This window comes from Abramis brama, assembly GCF_963993115.1.
Source record: "Abramis brama genome assembly, chromosome: 18".
NCBI lineage: Eukaryota > Metazoa > Chordata > Actinopteri > Cypriniformes > Leuciscidae > Abramis > Abramis brama.
This window is the reverse complement of record NC_139980.1, coordinates 16,463,470-16,486,051: the sequence shown is the minus strand read 5'-3', so window position 1 is coordinate 16,486,051 and position 22,582 is coordinate 16,463,470. Positions and strand designations below refer to the sequence as shown.

General features: G+C 37.8%; 1 protein-coding gene across 1 annotated transcript in view; it reads right to left on the bottom strand.

The window, feature by feature from the left end:
- Window positions 1-12,898: 12,898 nt before the first annotated feature.
- Window positions 12,899-22,582, bottom strand: part of c20h2orf81 (chromosome 20 C2orf81 homolog) — a 34,781-nt gene continuing 25,097 nt past the window's right edge. Inside the window, exon 4 of the mRNA XM_084090997.1 lies at window positions 12,899-13,118. The gene's annotated coding sequence lies outside the window, so the exon portion shown is untranslated. The remainder of the gene's footprint in view (window positions 13,119-22,582) is intronic.

Below are 22,582 nucleotides of genomic sequence, written 5' to 3'. Positions count from 1 at the left end.
ATGCCATGCTTCCTAATGATATCTCCCAAGGGTAGCATGTACAGAGTGAACAGCAACGGTCCTAGTACTGAGCCTTGTGGTACGCCATACTAAACTTGTGATCCATAAGACATCTCTTCATTTACTGCTACAAACTGATAACGGCCAGATAAGTATGATTTAAACCATGCTAATGCAATTCCACTAATGCCAACATAATTTTCGAGTCTATTTAAAAGAATGTTGTGGTCGATAGTGTCAAATGCAGCAATAAGATCGAGAAACACTAATAGAGAGATACAACCACGATCAGATGATAAGAGCAAATAATTTGTGACTTTAATGAGAGCTGTCTCAGTACTATGATATGGTCTAAATCCTGACTGGAAATCCTTGCAGATATCTTTTCTTTCTAAAAAGGAAAATAGTTGTGAGGATACCGCCTTTTCCTTAGACAGAAAAGGTAGATTTGAGATCGGCCTGTAATTGACTAATTCTGTAGGAATTAGTCAAGTTGCGTTTTTTTAACAAGCGGTTTAATCATCGCCAGCTTAAAAGTTTTTGGTACGTATCCTAATGACAAAGATTAATTAATGATAATAAGAAGATGATCTATGATCTCTGGAAGCATCTCTTTCAATAGCTTAGTCGGTACAGGGTCTAACATACATGTTGTCGATTTAGATGATTTAACGTGTTTAGTAAATTCTTCCTCTCCTATAGCAATGAATGAATCAAATTTTTCCTCAAGGAGACTACAATGCATTGCCTGATGCAATACAGTAGTAGACGGTTGCATTTTCTCCCTGATATTATCAATCTTGTAAGTAAAGAAGTTCATAAAGTCATTACTGCTGTGCTGCTTAGAAACGTCTGGGCTTGAAGCTTTATTTTTCATTAGTTTAGCCACTGTTTCAAATAAATACCTAGGGTTTTGTTTATTTTCTTCTAATAGGGTTGAAAAATAAGCAGATCTAGCAGTTTTTAAGGCCTCTGTATGAAATCGTGCTCTCTTTCCATGAAATGCGAAATACCTCTAGTTTTGTTTTCTTCCAGTTGCGCTCCATTTTTCTGGCTGCTCTCTTAAGGGCCTGAGTGTGATTGTTGTACCACGGCGTTGGACTATGTCCTTTAATCTTCTTTAAGTGCAACAGAGCAACTGTGTCTAAAGTGCTAGAAAAGAGAAAGTTAAAAGTTTCTGTCGCAATATTAAGTTCTTCTAAGCTATCTGGGATGCTGAGATGATGAAACTGATCAGGAAGATTATTAATAAAGCAATCTTTAGTGGCAGAAGTGATAGGTCTAACACAGAGTCGGCTTTGCAGCCTTGGCTAAATGAAGTTTACACGAGACTAGATAATGATCTGAGATGTCATCGCTCTGCTGCAGAATTTCAACAGCATCAACATTGATTCCATGTGATAATATTAGATCTAGAGTATGATTACGATAATGAGTAGGTCCTGACACGTGTTAACTCCAATAGAGTTCAGAATGTCTTTAAATGCCAATCCCAATGTATCTTTTTCGTTATCTACATATATATTAAAATCACCAACAAATAGGACTTTACCTGCAGCCAGTACTAACTCTGATAGAAAGTCAGCAAATTCTTTGATAAAGTCTTTATGGTGCCCTGGTGGCCTGTTTACAGTAGCCAGCACAAATCTCAGACGTGATTTATCATTTACACTACAGTAGATAGTGTTTCATTAGGCACCAACACTTCATAAGAATTATATTTGAAACTAGACTTCTTAGTAATTCTGAAGATATTACTATAAATTACAGCAACACCTCCCCCTTTGCGTTTCAGACAAGGCTCATGTTTATAACAGTAATCTTGCGGGGTGGACTCATTTAAAGTAATGTAATCGTTTGGTTTTAGCCAGGTTTCTGTCAAACACAACACGTCTAGGTTATAATCTGTAATCATATCATTAACAATAAGTGCTTTTGAAGTAAGGGAACGAATATTCAGCAACCCGAGCTTTATCATTTGTTCATCTGTATTATATCTGTTTTTTGTTTGTTGAACATCAATAAAATTATTACCCTTTAATGGGTTTGGGAGTTTTTTGTATTTCCTAATTCGGGGAAAAGACACAGTCTCTATGATATCTAGGTGAAAGAGGCTCTATGTGATGGGATTTATCTGACCTCAGTGACGTGTAATTATATCCCTTAAAACTCATCTTTGATCACCAAAATGACATATTTAAAGTTTTTTTTTCCTGTAAAAAAAAAAATATTGATGCCTTAAAATAGCTTGAATGTAATTCTAAAGGCTGGTTTATACTTCTGCATTGAACCTACGTAGCTATGTCGTAGGCTGTGTGTAGCATGAGTAGCCTATGATGTAGCCTGACGTGCACCTCTCCAAAAATGTAACGTAATTTAAAAATGTAAGTCAATTCTACGTGAACCTCAAGCACTGTGATTGGTCTGCTAGAACCCCTCCCTTGGGTTTCACATGCTCCCTCTGCATGTGTAATTGCACGCTGACGTGGACAACGATGCAGAAGTATTGTAATCTCCATGGACCAATGGTAGTATGAAGGTGTTTAGCAGTCGGAACAAACTTTTCCGGAAAGTTCACTTTGGCAAGCTGTTTCGAATGCCCGCCCAACAAATTTCGTTTCAGGCTTGTTTTTGTTCAAAATGATGTAACATCAGTTTGTTTTTCGATGTGTTTTTATATTTGGGCCTTGAATCAGCCTTAAACCATTGCTTCATTTAGTATACGGGGAACCATGAATATGCAAATAAGCCCCGCCTCCACTCACTCATACAGCGTCATCTACAAGTCTAATGTATCAGAATGGTAATGCGTTTTATGTATCGTTCTCTACAATGTCGGACACATAACATAATTAATATGATTAGCCTTTGGCTTTACTATGTTATAAAACAGCTAATAATGTGTTGATAATGTTATACAAACCATGTTCCCATTTGCCATCTGAGAATCAGACAGCTGCTTTCTAAATATCAGCATCCTTACAAACGCTTTGAACAACTTAGAACATCAGCGGAGAAAGACATATAGTTCATCATAACATCGTAATATACATCATATACACAATTCACACCCGCTATATTGCTAAATTTACCCGATTTTTCATATCAACAGAAAAATATACCAGAATAACCTGGCTTTTCTTGATACTCCCCTGCTTCGCAGCATAGTAATAATGATGATATGCTAAAGCCTGCCCGCACAGTTAATGTGATTGGTTACATGGTTTGTGATGTCAGAAACACCAGCGATTTCAAACTGTCTTTATTTTAACTGCAGATTTAAGGAGAAAATACTCAGCAATGGTATTGACTTTTAAATTTGCACATGGTTTGCCTTAAAGCATTTTAAAAACACCACATAGACATATAAACAACATTAAAACTTGATTTTACCCACAGGGGGTCTTTAAATGATAGTTTTTAGTTTTTAGGTGAACTATCCCTTTAAGCCATTTGTTCTCTTGTGTCTCATGAACAAACATTTCTAATGCCAATATCCGATTTAAGAACTACAGCAAGAGTCAAGAGGCATTTATTTGTCATTTGCACAAATTACACCTGGGAAAATGGGCATTGAAATGCTTGTGACGAGGCTCAGATTTACAGTAACAGTACCATACACAACTTTAAACACAAAGTGGAGGGCAATGTGATATTAAAATGACGTGCTTTGCATAGGGAGAACAACAAAATGTAGGCAGAACAATAATTACAGATAAGTGGCAGTAACAAATACAATAAAGAGTAAAGTATTAAGAGTAGTAAGTCTCAGTGTCCGAAGTACACTCTCAGAAAATAAAGTACATAATTGGGGTACAATGGCTTGTCACTGGGGCTGTACCCTCAAGGGTACAATATTGTACCTTAACCTTTAAAAGAAACAGTACATATATGTATCTTTTAATGCTTTTTGACCCTCAAAAAGGTACATATATGTACATTGAGGTCCAATAATAAGCCCTATGGGGTACGTTAGTGTAGATTGTACCTTGGGGAACAGAAATGGACTCCTATTGTACCCCTATTTCTGACAGTGTACCATAATAAAGTGTCAGTAGTAAAGTGTTGCAGAGCTAGATGAAGGACAGCTGGCTGTTAAGCAGTCTGATGGCTTGAAGATAAAAGCTGTTCTTCAGTCTGGTGGGCTGTGATCAGATAGAACGTAAGCGTCTGCCAGACGGCAGTGTAGCAAACAGGTAATGAGCAGAGTGAGTGCAGTCCTTGATGATGCTGCAGGTCTTTCTCAGTCAGCGTGTCTGGTAGATGTCCTGTAAGGCCATTAGTTTATGTCAGCTGTTCCCACCACACTCTGAAGAGCTTTGCTGTCAGAAGAAGAGCAGTTGCCGTGCCTTACAGTGATGCAGCCGGTCCGAATGCTCTCGCTGCTGCAGCGGTAGAAGTTTGACATGAAATCAGAGGAGATGCCAAACCTTGAGACGCTGACGAACTGTTCTCGCTATGGTGTTGGAGTTGAGGCTCCAGGAAATGTCCTCAGAGATGTGTACACCAAGAAACTTGTAGCTCCTAACTCTCTCTACTTCCACCACATTGATGTGAATGGGAATGTGACCACCTCTCTGTGACTTTCTGTAGTCCACAATCTTGGTCTTGCTGACGTTTAGAGAGAGGCTGTTGTCAGTACACCATACTGACTAAGTTGACCTTATCTCTGTAGGACATCGGCCATAGGATGTCCTAGGAGTCCTAGGATGGTTGTATCATCAGCAAATTTGAAGATGAGGTTGGAGCTGTGCTTAGCAGAGCAGTTGTAAGTAAACAGGGAGTACAGGAGAGGGCTGAGTACATGTCCCTGTGGGGCACCAGTGCTGAGTGTGAGTGAGGAGGATGTGTGGCTGCCGATTCTGACCATCTGAGGGCTGCCGGTCAGGAAGTCCAACATCCAGTTACATAAGTGACTGTTACATGCAGAGCTTTCATCAATAAACTTTCATCTGCACGCAGGTGTCTCTTCCCACCAGGTGTATGATGGTATGATGGTCTGCTTAAAACAAGTGGGGATCACAAATTGTGGCAAATTATGAGTGATTAAGCACAGTGACTGACTACTAGTGTGATACATTAATATTATAGACTACCATTGAAACGTTTGTGATCGGTAAGACGTTTTTAATGTTTTTGAAACATTATGCTGTTTTTGAAACATCATTGCATTTATTAAATACAATTAAATTGTAATACTGTGAAATATTATTGCATTATATATTTAAATAAAATATTATTATATTTTAAATAACTTTTATATTTTAATTTATTTTAAAATGTAATTTATTTATGTGATGGCAAAGCTGAATTGTATTATTATGTATTAATTATGTATTATTTTGTCCTGTCTTCGGTATCACATGATCCTTCAGAAATCATTGTAATATGTTGATTTGCTGCTCAAGAAACATTTCTTATTATTATCAATGTTAAAGCAGTTGTGCTGCTTAATATTTTTGTGGAAACCCTGATAAATTTGTTCTTCATGATTCTTTGATGAATAGAAAATTAAAAAAACATCATTTATTTCAAATAGAAATTTATTTGTAACATTATAAAACTCTATACTGTCACTTTTGATCAATTTAATGCATCATTGCTCACTGTAAAAAATTAAACCGTGATTTTTATGGTAAAAAACCGGCAGCTGTGGTTGCCAGTACTTTACCGTCAAAAATACGGTAGCAACGTTATTGGTTTTACAGACTTAACTTAAAATTTACAGTAATAAACCGTAATTCATTATCTGATATAATGTGAATTTAATGTCCTATTGAAGTATTAATATCTGTTTTGTACCATTGTAATACACTGATAACCAACAATCACAGAAGTGATGAGAATCACATGATCAATCAAAGCTCATCACAAGCAGCTCTTCCACAAGAAATGTAATACTAATATAATAGAAGCTGCACAGTGTCATTCACACAAACATTAAACACCATCATGGTAACACACATGAAATTTTAAAAATGCAATAAACATTAATTTAACAACATTAAATGTAACATAAAACCCTAATGTACATAACTGATTAGAACAAACTAAGAAAACTATGAAGAAACATAGTTATTTTAACAAAAATAGATCAAATGTGAAGTGTCACGCAGGGAATTGTGGGAATGTCAATTTACGTTTTTTCACTGTAAATTATACAATGAGTTGGGGTTTTTTCACTTTCAAAAACTGTAAATTTAACGGTATTTTACAGTAAAATTACATTAAATGTACCATTAGATCTATCACAGTTATTTACCGTATATAGTACGGAAACTTTCTGTTAACCAATTAACAGTTTTTCACTGTAGCTTTTTTACAGTCTTTTACCGTTAAAATCACGATAATTTTTTACAGTGCTGAATAGCTTTCTTTTTATTATTATTTTTAGCTTTTAAACAGTAATGTAGTGTATATGGGTATGGAACATGGGCTTGTTTATGCAGATAAGTGCATATTTCAAATGTCATATGTCAAATAATATTGCCCATGTACGTCCCATGTGACAAATGGCTTTATTCAGATAGTGTGGGCTGTAATAAGTGAATTTGTGTGGTGGGTGTATCGTCTCGTCTGACAGTCTTTCCCTGACTGGAGGAACTGTGTTGTAGCACTTCTGAGCTGTGTAGGAGGGACAACGAGAAAGAAAAAAAACAGAGCATTTCAACTTCATTTGATATAATACTTGTGTGTGGGCACTGTTAACTCTGGCTCTGTGTCAGTCAGAATGAAAATATCACTCATCAAATCATCTGCTCCCACCCTCACCGCTTTAGCAACCCTTGTTCCTAAAGAGAGAGAAGGGAGGAGAGAGAGGAGGACACTGGTCTGTCAATAAGGACCAGTGGGATGCCTTATAGTGACCTTCAAGGGAAACAAATTTCACTGCGTTCTGCTGCATCTGATGCCTAAAATAATCAAATAGAGTCCTTTATGCTTCTTGCCTGTCAGAAAAAAATGGGCAGATAGGCAGTGGATCTGTGGATGGGCAGATAAACCAAGGCCAGGGGTGGACTGGTCATCGGGCATACCGGGCACTTTCCCAGTGGGCCGACGTGCTTTTTGGGCCGATACATCTCATACTCAAACATAATTTTTATTCTTTTTTTTTTCTTTTTTTTTAACGGCCCAAAAATTTTTTACATCAGCGGCCCATTCGTTTTGTTTTGCTTAATTGGCGGTGTAATGCATTGGTTAAAAAAAATCAGCGTTAGTTTTTTTTTTTTTTGACAGACCATCCCATGAAACACGTAGATCAGCAGCCCATTGGTTCTTTTCTTGATTGACACTGGGCTGGCCCAATCACAACTTTAAACGAGTGAGCGAGCATGCCCCCAAATCCCTCTAGAAGGACTGAGGTCCACCCACCACAGTTTTACCAAAAATCCTGTGAGAAACACTGGTATTGCTATGCCAATGCAGCTTATAGCTTGTTTTAGGATTCATCATTGTGGAGTATAGTTCAACTGTATTAATAAATGTCAAATTTGTACTTATTTCATCTGTTAACTCTCACTCGTTCCTATACTCACTCATTACATGTCATTAGTGGTTTGAAGGAATAGGAGTTGGTATGCATATATTTAAGGGCGTGCAAATATGGGTGGTGTTTATAATCATATAGTGGGCCAGTCTGGGCCAAAATGCCAGTCCAGCCCTGACCAAGGCTGCTCATTCATCAGAGCCACTCAAGGTAATTTTTATTTAATAATATGATCATAATGTGAATGAAATATAGTTATTAAAGGAAAAGATCACAGATTTTCCGCCAGCTTTGAAAATCAGTGTCAGTAGTATGTCTGCCAGAAAACGCATCATTTTGTGTAATCTGGTTGACTTTTGACAGAACCAAGGCTTTTGTTGAAAGTACAGATCGAACTTCCACATTTTTGTATTCCTTCCAATGGACAGTCGGATCAATAGGGGGGTGGTGCCAAAATCAAAATTCATTATGGGCATTGAAGTGTTTGCCAAAAGGGAATAGCACAGGCCTTTTCTCTGTTTTCTCCTGTCACTTTGCACCGATTTAGGTTGCATTGTATAATCAACCATATACATTTTTAGCCTACATATACTAATATAAATGTTAAACATTCCAAGTTGTATATATAAACAGTAAAAGTAATTTTGAACATAAAAAAGCACAAAAGCCCACCACAAAAAAAATAAATAAATAAATAAATTATTCAGAAGCCTTCGTGCTAGTAACTGTCACAGCTAGTCTCGATTATTCTGTTTAGGAATAAAACTCTTATTTTGATTTTCCGGTTCCTATGTTCTTAATTCCTGTTTACTTGGTTGTCATGGTTTCAAAGTATGCTCTTGTTTGTTCCCCTTGTTCCTGATTATGTTCCTCATCTGTGTCTAGCTTGATCATTATCCTATGCATTCACTGGCCTGGCATGATAATACAGCGTTTTTAATCGTTTTTGTGGATCCGTGTGAAAAGGGAACGTTTTGACAACATTGTCGTCTGTACACGGAAAAACGCAAAGGAAAAACTTTTCTGTTTTTAGCTCATTTTTGTACATTGTGTATAAACGTACAAATATAGACAAATATAGTTTCTTCTGCTCATGGTCAGTCATTGTCTTTGTCTGACAAATTTGTCACAAATTTATGTTTATTTGAATAAATAGATGAGCAGACCTATATGTACAGTGGCACCATTATAGCAAATTAAATGCGCTATTCAGAATCAATCCAATCAGAATCGCATACCACAGCACTGTGTAATAAGTCGTCAACAAATTACATTAAACATTAAACATTAAGGGCCCTATCACCCAGCGCAATGCAGCATCAAACGCGACGCAAGTGTTTTTTGCTAGTTTCAGTCCGACGCAGTTATCATTGTCACGTCCTGCGCCACGTTGTTTAATAGCAAATGCATTTGCGCCCATTTGTGAGCACATGGGTGTGCTGGTCTGAAAACAAGGTGTGTTCTGGCGCATTGTTGGCACGTTGCTATTTTGAGGCAACAGAAATAGACTGCGCCATTGACCAATTGATGAAGTATTTATTTTTTTGTTATTTAAAGAGTACGTTAGTAATGTGCGCCTATAGGCGGGTCCACAACGCGCGTACACTCTGCTTATAAACAATGGTTTCTAACACACAGGAACGCACAGCAGCACACAAACATGCCAAATATTTAAAATAAAAGGATTACAATGTAAAAGATTATTATTGTGTACATAAAGATATGGTGGAATCCGACTTGTCCCGTAGATGGTCTGCTTGCGCACTTTTACCTCGCGCACGAGCAGTTCCATTTGCGCTCTGGAGACGGCTTCGGTCTTTCCACTATCAAATTCCATCATGTAAATGGCAAATATGCCATGGCACGAGCACAACTGGCATTTAAAGGGAATGGGAGATGAGACTCTGATTGGTTTAACACATGTAAATCCCAAAACACACCCATTACTCATTAAGAGAATAGGGACAACCCTTTTAGACCATGCGCCTGGCACGCGACCATTTTTCCCGTCGTTAGCAAAAGTGGATTCCGACATGCCCTAAGTGAACTTCTGCCCTGCCATTTATACCATACCCTTAGATCGTTAAAATAGGGCCCTAAAGCTTAAATTGAACAACCATTGTTGGAGACTAATTATCCTTCATTGTAATGAAAATAAAAGCAAGAGAGATAGTAATGATTCTTTTGCTAGTAATTCTGCAAAAGAGCTAAAACAAGCCCAGAATAATTTCCATTGGACAATGGAAGAGGATTTTCTGATAACAGGAGGCTTCTATGCCATTTTTGCATCACAAAGCTGCTGAAGGCAAACAAAACTGAAGTAGTTTCATGTGTAATGAATACAAAAAGGAGAGGAGATGAAAGCCAAGATCTTTTATCTTTGGTGATATTGAGGTATAAAAGAGGAGCCTGAGACCTGGCCAACCCATCCTGGCTTTCACAGAGGTTTCTCAATTCCACTTTCACATTTTAAGAACAGGGATCTGAGCTGAACGCATAGTTCAAGATCAGACAGCTGTTTCTTTGGTTTTGAAGAGCCAGTGGATGTTTATGCATTTATTATTCATACTCAACCTCTCAGATATTTGCATCTATCATAGATAAGGCACAAACTTTATGAAACCCATCATTTGACTTTTTAGTCAATTCACTTCATAATGCTCATCGTAATTGTTTCCTCTCATGTATGAATGGTATATTTTTTGGTCTGGAAGAGTACCAGCATAAGACATAATTCAACCCAGTGCCAGATGACAAAAGGGGGGAAATAGGAATAATTTCTAGGAACAGATAATGATGTTATGGATTGACTCTTCCAGGAAAGTCTCATTAAACCTGGCCGATTTTTTTCAGCTGGTAAAAGCTTCACTAACAAAGTTGCTTGAGAATCAGAAGGAGCGGGGCTTCTGAATGCAGCATCTACTTATTAAAATATCTAAGCCTGGGAATAATCAAAGGAGAAACAATGAACAAAAAGATTACATAAGATAGCAACAATAACTCAAACATAAAAGCTGTACATGAATGAGAACAGAAATCACACGAGAAAAATAGTCATAACAATTGCCATTCCAATAAGTAGTCATAACTATTGGAAAAAGTTCTTAATTTTTTAAATTACATTTTAATCTCATTTTAAACTGACAACTGTTACTCAAAATTGTTACATTTTGAGTTTGTACACAAGTTACGTTGCAGTTGTTTTAGCATAAAATAGTTCATAGACTGAGAGTGTCACGTATATGTTCTGTTTCTGTTTCATTATCATGGACTTTTAAAAGGTAAGTTTGTAAAGGAATATTAAAGCTGAATGCACCTTTACTTTTATCAATTAAATAGTAGCAAATACAAGTAGTAAAAATTATTCGAAATAATAATATATAGTAGTGAAGCAATGGGAAACACCAGTGGGCAGTGCTGATTGTCTGAACCCGAATAGAATCAGTCAATTCAGCCAATTCATTGCCAATTCATTGGCTGATGGCGTGGGCGCCTCCTCAGCAGCGCTACATCAGTCACTCTTAATAAAGTGACAGCACCATCTGCTCCTCAGATTTTCCACCGAAGAAGCCCCCCTCTGCAGCGAGAGGAGCTTGGATGCGAACGCAGCATCTTGTTCCCTATTCAGAGAACATGGGTAACACAGGGAACCCCAGACGTTCTCTTTCATTGGTTCACTCAACGCTGCGTGGCGATGATGCAATGGGAACGATATACCACACACGCCAAGCTAAGCGCTGCCAGATCTGGCCCAAGAGCTTTCTTCTCTCTCTTTTCTTGGTTTTTTTTTTAGGCCAGACCAAATTTAACCAGGACAAAAGTGACCAGTTCATGCGGAAAGAACCCAGGAACCAAGGGCCGCATCCAAATCCAGATTATAAAGCTTCATAAAAGTGTGCGGAGAGGACCAACCTGCCGCCACACACACATCCTCCAAAGGAACTCCTCTAAAAAGAGCTGACTCCAAAGGTTCGAAAGGTGGTTCCAATAACCCCTCCAAAACAACCGATAAATCCCAGGTGGGGACACTAATAGTACGTTCAGGCCTCAGGTGTCTAACTCCATGCATAAACGAAGATACCAGACGATGTCTACCTAAGGGGACCTCATCTGACTCCGATGGGCAGCGATAGCTGCGACGAAAACCCCTAAAGTAGTCGCAGCCAATTCCAGCACTGAATCAACCTGGCAGCTGACTGTATCCACTGCACAAGTAAGACACCAATACTCAAAAACCTCCCACTTAGAACAATACAGCCGTCTAGTAGGCCCACAAGCGTTATCAATGGTCTCCCGAACATTAGCGGGAAGACCAGAAGCCATTAGCGACCGCCACTGATCGGCCACACCCTCCATATCTCAGGGTGAGGATGCCAAATCCTGCCCTGGAGCTGAGACAACGGATCTCTCCTGATTAGAATTTCCCACGGGGACCCCTCCACCAGGGTGCTCTGAAAACCACATCTGGGAAGGTGAGCATCTAACGTGTCCTCAACTGCTGGAATGCTAGTATAGCCCTGCTCCACAGAACCAACTAGGTTGGTGAAGTCAGAGGCCTCTGCATTAGTCAGACGAGCGGTAAAAGGCTGCTTCCAGGGCCTTGAGATCTTGCAATGAAGATCACTGAAAAATGGCAGCTTCCTTCTAATGGGGCGTGAATTAGATTGGCCACTCAGAAAGAGCTCGTCGAGCTTGGAGGACCGACAATCGCGAGGCTCGTCAGGCCACTCAATGTTGAGCTTCTCAGTAGCACGAGTTAGCACATCCACAAGCTCAGTGTAGGCCGCAGAAGGCTGCGCTTAGACGGGAGAGCGTCGGCTGCGGGCCCAAAATCCTCTGAATCAGATGCTGCTGTGAATAAAACATCCTCCATTCCAAAGGAAACGGCATTGCGTGCCGATCAGCAGATCACTGTATTAGGAGTGAATGACGTAGTGCCACTGAGGAGGCACCCGCGCCCTCAGCCAATGAATTTGTGTGATTCTATACGGGTTCAGACAATCAGCATTGCCCAAGGGCGTTTCCCATTGCGTCATCGTTATGCAGCGTTGAGTGAACTTATGAAAGGGAACAGACCTTCAGCAAAATGTAAAGTTTTGCTATGTTCTCAATAAATGTATAACAGAGTGTGATGTAAAGCTACTGAAAGATTAATGGCACTGCTGTTAATAACATCTGCATTGATAAGAACAAATCTGAAGATTATTCAAAGACAAAAATGGATGAGGCTGTGATGGTTGTGAATAAAATAGTCAGTCATTTATTATTAAAAAGCCTCTCTGCGATGGCACAGAACCTCATAAAAATCCAGTGAGTGATCCAAAAATACATCTTCACAAATCATCTATCGCTCACATCAAAATTTCATGGGTGAATTTCGTAATTCTATCCATATAATAAATCTTAGCGTTTTCTCATTGTTATTCAGCAGTTCTTCCCTCAAGCATTTGACATTTATTATCGTGAGATGAAGGGAAGGGGTGAAGCCCCTGCAGATGACAGAGAACAGATGGTTTAGCACACAGGACTCTCTTGAGGACACCAGCACTTACTGACATATGTACATCCACACAGTCAACGTTAATCTCTGAGAGAAGATGTAGAGGATACAAGAACACGCTGCTCGCTGCATCTGTAGGCATACATAAAATATAAAGAGATTTATATGCAGGGGCGTATGATCTGAAGAGTGTGGGGACACATTATAAACCTTATAAGCCGGCTTATGAATATTAATTAGTTGATGTAAGGTATTGCAGGATTGCTGCTGAGCAAAACAAAGTTAAAATAGACCAAAATAAAATGATTTTTTTTACACAAATGTGAACCAGAAATGAAAAATCTAAGTGGGTGTATGTCAATATCTTTATAGCGAGGTTTACAGCAGATAAAGTGCTCTAAAAGTGTATGAACTTTCTGTAGAAAAAGTTCTGTAGAAAAACAGATAATGTTGAACCATTTCACACTTCAAAATACAGGTAAATAATATTCATTTAAAAATATTAAGATAAGAATTGGTAACACTTTTTCAGTGTCTTTGTTACACATGTTACATGTAGTAACTATAATAATTACTATAAATTGTGCTTAATTGCATGCAACTAATCTAAACCACACCTAATCCTAATCCTAACCCTATGGTAAGTACATGTAATTAATTATCATCACTCAGTACTTAAATGTATAATTACACTGTAACATGGACACCTTAAAATAATTTTACAGTATGTGCACTTACGTGTGTACTTAAAAGGGTTAAGGTTAGGTTTAGGGTAAGAACCTAGTTATTACCCAGTTATTGAAATTACTACATACATAGTATGTACATGGGGAACAGGACTGTAAAATAAAGTGCTACCTTTTTTCGTTTACATGTATTTAGCAGATGTTTTTTATCCAAACACATCTGGTTGAATTAGTATATGCTATTTTTTATTACGAAAGATAATATAATATAACATAATATAATATAAATATTTTCCAGCTTCTAGCAAGGCATCCTTTTCAGATTCCATTTTGTTTTGTGGCTTTGAGTGAGTGTTTTTACACCAGAAACATTTAGAATCCATCAAGCACAGAGAATGAATGCTTTTAAAAGACTTTTAAACATCACTTTACTGCAGTCAACATCACAGCACATCTATAGCTGTCAGAATTATTGTTATTATATTTTTTGTTATTGTGTTTTATAAACATTTCTGAGTTAAAGTGTTTTAACAGAAACTTTTCTTTGTAATTGATTGGGTAGAACGTATTCAACTAATACCAGAGCTTTGTGGAGGATACAGAGGTAGAATGGAATTGATTTGAACAGAATTGTCCTTCATTTCAGCACAACAATTGATTTAAGCCATTTTATTTTCTGTCTGGAAGCTTTGCAATGATAGCAGACCAGCTTTTGGTGTGAAAGTGGATTAATGTCCACACTAAAGAAATCTTAAGAGCTTAATGACATAGTTATGCAGATTGTGGAGCATTGAGACAGTCTGTCAGAGTGTTAAGTTGAATAATCTTGCCATGTGGCACCTTCAGAGGAAGTTGAGCTCCAGCCACTTCCTGTGTGAGGATTGTGGGCTAAATGACAGACAACACAAACAAAGAAGTTAACAACTAAAATCTCAATCTGTCTCTCACGAAAAGCTATCATATTGCTTCGGAAGACTTGGAATATAGTTTAAAAAATTCCTTTCCTTGATGCTTTATAGTCATTTTTGGACCTTGGCAGCCCCTGGTCCCCATCACATCACCTCCATCACCTTTTGTGCTTCACAGAAGAAAGAAAGTCAAACAGGTTCTAGAACAATGTGAGGCTGAACAGATGATGACAGAATTTTCATTTTTGGGTGAACTATCCACTTGACAGGGTCACCAGGCAGCTGTAACCTGTTATCACCATTAACTTCCCACCTAATAAAAGAAATTCTTTAAAATCAAGATAAGATATTAAGCCGTTATCAATTGCAAATGCAGACCAGGGGCTGCTGTCAGATTCACATGTTCTCAATTTCACTTCTCTCTCTCACTTTCGCTGTCTTTTTTTATGCGGCGAGATCTCGGATAAATCCACTTATGTGGAGATAAGGCCTGACCGTGGAGCTACACTCCTGGTTAAATCATTAGGCTTCAATGTGTCAGTCATTCTCCATGAACTCTGTGGGCCCTGCAATCTGAGCTACTTCATACACAAATTCTTCAAGAGACACCTTAATACAGCCCCACGATCAGGAAGACACATATACCACAGGGAGGGAGACGGAGACATGTACATAAAACACAGTGGGAAACAGGCTGTAAAACCACCACTTTAATCTCAAGTCAATGTTAGAAGCACAAGGCCTGCGGCTGATAATGTGTTATCGACCAAAAGTGATCTGCCCTTCAACCCAACCACAACTGGGTGTAAAAAGAGAGAAGAGTAAAAATCAATACACCCCCTCTTAAATTCCTTTATTATAAGAAACCATTGAAGAAGGAAAGATACAGATGCCAAGTATTTATAGCATATTTGTGTTGCATTTAAAAATATATTTTTGAAGAAAAAAATTAATTCAATATGCTTCACTTGTAAGTTTCTACACTGTAAAAAAATATTGTTGGTTTAACTTTAAAAAGTTAGTTACCTGGTTGTCTCAAATATTTTGAGTTAATACAATGAAGGAGATTGGTTTAATCAACAGAAACTCAAAATATTGTTATCTGAACCACATAAATTATTAAGTTGACTTTACAAAAGAAAAAATGTTGTGTTAAAAAATCATAAAAATATTTTTTTACAGTGTAGGGCCGCCCCCCCTAATAAACTATAAGTCGATGAGAAGAGGCTTAGTCGACCAAAATTTTATTAGTGGTTAGTCGCAACAACAAAAAAACTCAATAGGAACTGGCAAAGTCACGCAATCCGTGATGCCTTGAGTTTTTCGTACCATTGACCTGCGTCTCGCGTTTTTTGACCTGTGTGAACCAGCCCTTACTCTTCAAATCACTTTTTCCAAGAAGAATTTACTGTAACTAAGGAAACATTTAGTATAATGATTGTAATTTCACTAAAACTCTTCAATTATTAAACTTAAACCCTTCATTTCATGGTTGATATAATGACATCCAAAATGTAATAACATTTCTGATGGTTCAGTACATCTCTAATGGAACATTAGACACAAAGATTTTTGTTGTCCTCATCACATAATTGAAGCTTGAAGCCACTTATTTTAAACAAACTTCTGTGGTGCATTACAGCCCATATTGTTTGCATTAAATTACTGATCTAAAAACCTGGTTTCAACATAATGTTGCACATAGGAAAGGCTTTAAGAAAATTAAAACCAGGTCATTTTCAAGGCCCATCTGTCAGTCTGGTCACTGGTAAAGGGCTCAGCATGGGAAAGGAATCATTTTGAGAATCATTTCCCTTCTGGTGTCACATCAGACCAAAGCGATCATATTTAAAGTGCTTTTAGAAGAACCTTTTTGGAAATCTCCCAAGGTATGTTCAATGTCAGAGAATAAGTGACCCATCTCTGACTCATCTATTTCCCATTAATACATAATTCCAGAGGCCTGATCTGGAAAACCCAGACAGATGGAGAACTTAAGTTTATGAGGAGTGCATACTGTATGTGGGAGGACAAACACTCGTCTTGTTTTAGCGAATGTCTTCATGGATCACCACTCACACTCTGCTTTAGTCACAGATGTTCTTTCTCTGTGATTCTACTGAACTATGAGCCCTGGAGACTTTAATACAATCACAGCACCATTATAATCTGCTGGTTCGCAGATGGTTGATTAGGAACCTAGTATGCATCATTCTGCATTTTTTTTCAGAAAGGATGGTTTTATCTGTGATCTTAATAACCAAGATTCCTTTCTTTTTCTCTCCCTTATTCTTCAGTTTACTCCCAGACAGTGTCCTACTTCTTTCTGGAGGATGCTCAAAAATCTTTAAAGCTGGCTCTTTTTCTCCTATCTTTAAAAGAGAAGAGATGGCAATTATCTTTGCTGTGTTCAAAAAATGAAATGAATTATCTTCGGTGGTATTTCAAACAAAACTCAATTCTATCAAGCTGTTTCAAATCTCTCAAACAGCTTTAAGTCCTGCCGAGGGTTAAAATCATGTCCAGCTGCTTACTTCAATGTCAGAGAAGGAAGTCAGAGGTGTTACAGTGTTAACAAACAAAGAGGAATAAAAAACCTTGCATTTACATTGGGACATTCTCTAGGTGTCATCGTTTAGTCCAGAGTGATCTCAGTATCCGTACTGTAGGTAGATTTTGTATGTTGTGTACATTTTCAGTGTATTTACAGCATCTAGTGCTGCGGCCACATTTACTGAAATTCTGCAGTCAATTTATAGTGCTCTTCTCTCAGTGCTGCTGACAGCACTACAACGCCTCCACTTTGGGGTGTTTTTTCAAAACACATCCAATATAATCATCATATAAATTAACATGATTGCAGTGATTGCAGTGGATGATGCAAACTTTGATTCCTAGTGCCCAAAGTAAAGAAAAAGTGTAATAACTTTTGTAAACAATCAGTCTTTTCATGATAAAATCATCCAAACTGCATTATATATGTGTGTGTGTATATATATATATATTTATTTGGAGCGAGTCTACTCATATGTACACTTCAGGCAGATCCATAGACCACAATGCAACATGATTGTGACATCAGAACAGCAACTTGCAGTGCTCACACTTAATTTAACCAAAAGTGATCAAGGGTTTATGACGTTACATATATAAACCATTGCAAGTGTTCCTCCTGTAGTGGGTACTCATGCAACGTAAGCAATGACATACATCCGAGTGAACAAGACAGAGGGAAGTTAGCGAGGGAAGGGCATAAAAAAGTGGACTTCAACGCAGCCTCAGCCTCAGCCTCAAGGCTTTCTCCAACCTCATGTTCCCACAATTCACTGTGCAAGCCTGAAATTCAATAGGAATTAATTAAAAATGCCCACTCTACTCCACTTGCTCCATGGAACAGGAATCCGTACGATCAGGAGTTTTTTGCATGAGGGCAAAAAAGTTCACCACGCTGGTTTTGCTCGTGCTCAAGTTGTTCATGCAAATTCACTGCAATGACCAACAGAAAATTGCTTGGTTTGCAAGTGACTTCTGTGTGAGCTTTGCTTCATGCATCTCTACACTATTGAACAATGAACAATGGAATTTTCACAATAAATTAATAATTTAATAATGCTACTGCACCTTTAGAAATGTACACATTTTATTAATCCAAATCCCCCAAAAAATGTAAGATAATGTTTCTTTTTTTCAGAGGATACAGGTTAAATACTAAGAAGCACTTTTAATTATCAATAAATGATGGATACAATTTGTCAGAAAAAGATGGCAAATTTATTTGGAGGTGTGTCAGTAATTTAAGAAGGGCAATATCAATAACAGCGTTGATATTCCTAGTGAAGAAGGTAATCAAACAACAAGATATAATGGTTCATTCCATTTTTCCTCGGATATGGGAAATTCCTGCGCACCATTAGGAACTTTTAACTGGAAAGTCGCCTCAAGTAGGATTGGAGGGGGGAAAGTGCAACAACCTCGACTTCAGAATCCAATATGGCTGCTCAGCACATCAACCATAGTGAAGTCTTATCACATTATATAGTAATACAAGTCTTTAAAGGGATTCAGACTTTATTTATTTAATGGGTTGATTCATTAAACCTATTTCCTTAAGTGCAAAAAAAAACAAAAAAAAAACTAAACATTTATTTTACAAGTCATTCAGAGCTGCTTGCCAGTGGCATTATAAAAGGGAGGCATTAGCCCTATATATTCATGATTGTGGACATTAAACCTGAAGAGTCAAAAATTACTTTCATTATCATGAAAGAAACCCTTCATGCTACCAGCATTACAATGTGAGGAAAATCACCTCAGTTCTCAGTGATACTAGTGCCTTGGATGCCAATGTTAACTTTTGATGAGCTGAGATACAAAATTGTGTAGCCGTCCCCATGCAGACTGTGTATTGATTGTGAAGGATGTTTGTTTTTATACTGGCTGCCATTTTGTCTTTGATGTACTTTGAAATTGCACATCCTTCAAAGGGGCTGAAAGGGCATTTTTTCTTATGAATATTTAAGTGTTGATTTGCATATTCTGTACTCTTACTGAATATGCCAAGACATGCCCAGACCAATAATGCTATGTTATTACATACAATTTATAATTCTTAACCAATATCACAAATGATATTATGATGATATATTGTACCAAATATATTATAATATATTTTCTCTTTTATTTGATTGGTTACACAACAATCAGTCCTGCAAATAAAATAATACGAGCATTTTTCCCATTGCTCACTCTTGCCAAGTTTAAATGGATGGCTTATGCGTTCAATCATGCATATGTAACATTCAAAACAAACATCAAGGCAGATTTATTCACCAGTGTCGCAGTATAATAAAAGAGACAAGTGTAATCCTTCTGCATTAAAGGCTGCGTATCTGACTGATTCTTCAAGATTAGCTGAGACGTTCTGTTCAGCCCATTGTTTTAATATATTGCTGATGTATATTTTTGGTCCACCAAAGTGTGTCTAGTACACACTTTGTATATCTGTCTTTACAACCACAAATTACCGTCCTGTAACATTTTATGATCCAATAAATATAGGTTATTGGGAGATGAAAGAAGCAGTGTTCCATAAAACAGCTTCACCGTAAGGATGTGCAGATGCTGTTGAAACCTGTAATAAAATGTATCCCAGCAGCCCACAGCTATAGTGCAGCTCCGGACACACGAAACATTCTCCACCTGCTCGTGATTAAGAGGGACTTTGGAGGGCACCATCTGCTCTCATGATTTCTGACCAGAGCTAGAAGAAAGGGAATGGAAAGACAACAACCGGAGAAGACCTTGAGGGAGCTGTGAAATCCAGTAAGTCTATTCTGTCTCCCAGTCACTTTAGGGCATTTACACATCCCTGTGCTACCTTGAATCCTTGTCAAGCAGAATATACTGTCAAGCTAGTATTGAGTTTTTGAGCGAAACTGCAGGTTAATGTACTTCTCTCTGACATCTGGATCTTAAGACTGCAGAATCATCTCATCAATCTGACTCAAAGAAAAAGTGGAACTATTGCACAGCTTTAAATGTCCTGGTGACCCTCAATTTTCCTTCTTATAAGTCTAACTTCATGCTAAAACATGATAGCAACCCTATCAGGATGCTTATAGAACATGCTAGCAATGTCAAGTAACATGCTAACAACACCAAGCAACATGTTAAAACATCAATACCCAGCAACATGCTAACATGTATGGATTACTGTTAAGAACACTTGATGCGGTTGTTATGGAAGCTTGTTTCGCCAGAGAATAAAAAATAAAAAACGTAATTGTGACTTTTTATCTCACAATTCTGACTTTTATCTCAAGTCGCAATTGTAAATTATAAAGAATTGTGAGATATAAACTCGCAGTCGCAATCATGAGAAAAAAGTCAGAATTGCATGATATAAACTCGCAATTGCGTGAAATAAACTCAGTTGTGAGAAAAAACACTAGAGTAAATAACTGAAGTAAAACAAGTCCACAACAGGAGAAAGCTAGGTATTAGATAAGTGAAAACCCAGGCTAAATAATAAATCAAAGAGAAAAGCAAAGTAACATAAACTAACCCTATAAATCGGAGTGACAGAACAAAAACTAGACTAGCTCAAGTAAAACAAAAAAAACTAAAGAAGGCTAAATAAAGGGAAGTTAGTCTAAGATAACCCCAAAGCAAAAACTGCAAGGATACAAGCTACAGAGAAAGCTTTGGACAATCACACCTAGATGGTCCCGGTCATGGTCCCGGTCATGGTCCCGGTCATGGTCCCGGTCATGGTCCCGGTCATGGTCCCGGTCATGGTCCCGGTCATGGTCCCGGTCATGGTCCCGGTCATGGTCCCGGTCATGGTCATGGTCCCGGTCATGGTCCCGGTCATGGTCCCGGTCATGGTCCCGGTCATGGTCCCGGTCCTGAAACAACAATCCAGCAAAGACAAGCAGCAAGGAAGCACAATATAAAGGGAGTGGAGCAAACGAGGACCAGGTGAACACAATTAGTGAAAGAGGACTAGACAAGGACTAAACGAGGAGGCGTGGTAAGGGTAAACTAGGAGGCAAGACAAGGGGAGCACATGGCCAATATAAACAAAGACAAAGCCATGTGCTCAAGCACAAAACAAACATGGAAACATTAAACAAAGATACAAGAGACAAGGCTGTCAAGGCAGAAACCGGACATTACGAGTTTACATCCAACAATTCAGACTTTTTTTTCTCTCGTAATTCTTACTTTTTCGTTTACTTTTTTCTCGCAATTGCAAGTTTATATCATGCAAATCTGACTTTTTTTTCTCGCAATTGAGAATTTATATCTTGGAATTCTGACTTTTGTTAGTTTTCTTTTCATATGTAAAAGTTTTTAGTTTTTTTACTTAACTACAGTGTTTGCCCTGCCTTGTACTTATCTAATGTTTTGGTTTTGTTCTTGTCTTGTTTCTCCTGTGTTGTGCGTGAACTGTGTGTTCGAGTCCTGTCCTGCCCAGCCTGAGACTGCACTGACTGCTGGTTACTGGGCTGCTCAATCCTGTGCCGCTCAATCCTGTGCCCGAGTCTCCTGTCTAGACCGCTGTCGTGGACTGTCTCTGGGCTGTGTAACTGTTACGAATTGTTACACCCTATTGTTAACAAATCACCATTCACCACCACTCATCTCTGTGTTTGGGTCCTGATATTTCCAGTGGTCCTTGACATGTAATTGCAAGAAAAAAAGTCAGAATTGTGAGATACCTTTTTATTTTTTTCAGTGAAATAAAGGGGACAACATGAGAGAAGTTACATTTTTGTGGGGGATATATCCCTTTCATTTAGTCAAGAGCTTGAGGATGATGGATACAATTAGAACCTTCTCACTAATGCTGAAATAACAGATGGTTCTATATGCACAGCAGCAATAGTATGAGTAGCTTGGTAGTGTGGCGTTTTGAAACAATTCCTCTGTACTGCTGTCTTGTACCAGCAGATTAATGTTGCTGCTGACAAGAATGTTAATGTGTTTTCTGTAAATATAATGTAGTTTTACACCTTAACATGTCTTACATTAGCCAGCATAACACACAACACAAACAAACATGAAAGGTTTATTCTTAAAAGGATCATAATGACATTTCAGTGCAAAGGATTGTTTATATTGTGCCATAACTATATTTCTTGAGACAGTTAACTGAATTGGATGGCTAAAGGAACATTAGAAAGCAATTATAAATGGATATAAAAACTATTATTTGACAAGATAATATAAAGGTGAATTATTTTTTTTATCTCAGCTACAAAGACAAGAATATTGTAAGTTAACCATTGGTTGGCTGTGTTTCTATTAGATCTTTGCTCTGTTTCTTTGAACATCCCAACCATTTCGGCTCAATGTTATTTTAATGTTATTTACTATTATAGTTTTTATTATTTACTTAATACATTTAATTAATACATTAGCTTTTATTTTTATATTTTAGTTTTAGTAATTTTGTTATGTGCTTTTATCATTTTTATTATTTTGTTTTTAATATTTC